Here is a 444-nt window from a genome sequence, read left to right on the forward strand (position 1 = left end):
TCTACTGAAGGGTTGGAATCAACTGAAGTGCCAGAGCTCCTTTCTGGGAAGTGACCAGCTAAGGCGGTGAGATCGCCTCTTGGCTTTTCTCATGATTTTAATTGGGAAAAGTTTGGTCAGAGTTCACCTGCCTTTGGTTGTTTTTAGTGCCACAGGGTTTCCACTGACTATTCTGTGCCTCTTCTCTGTTGTTTGCTGGGAGTTCTCTTTGAGAAATGAAAACCTATCCCACTGACTCTTTTTTTTTCCTTTGTAGGATAGGATCCTAAGACAGCAGACCCGATGCACCCTTCTGCAGCTGACTGCACCCTGCATTAGAGAGAGGTCCAGGGATGATGTATTTGGGGATTATGTTTCTCTACCCAGGAATTCATGCAGTTCATTCCAGAAACATTGATCCTCTGCTCGTGTGACACACCCTTCCGGAAGATCTGATGGACACTT

Source organism: Capricornis sumatraensis, chromosome 2 (assembly GCF_032405125.1).
Source record: "Capricornis sumatraensis isolate serow.1 chromosome 2, serow.2, whole genome shotgun sequence".
Lineage (NCBI taxonomy): Eukaryota > Metazoa > Chordata > Mammalia > Artiodactyla > Bovidae > Capricornis > Capricornis sumatraensis.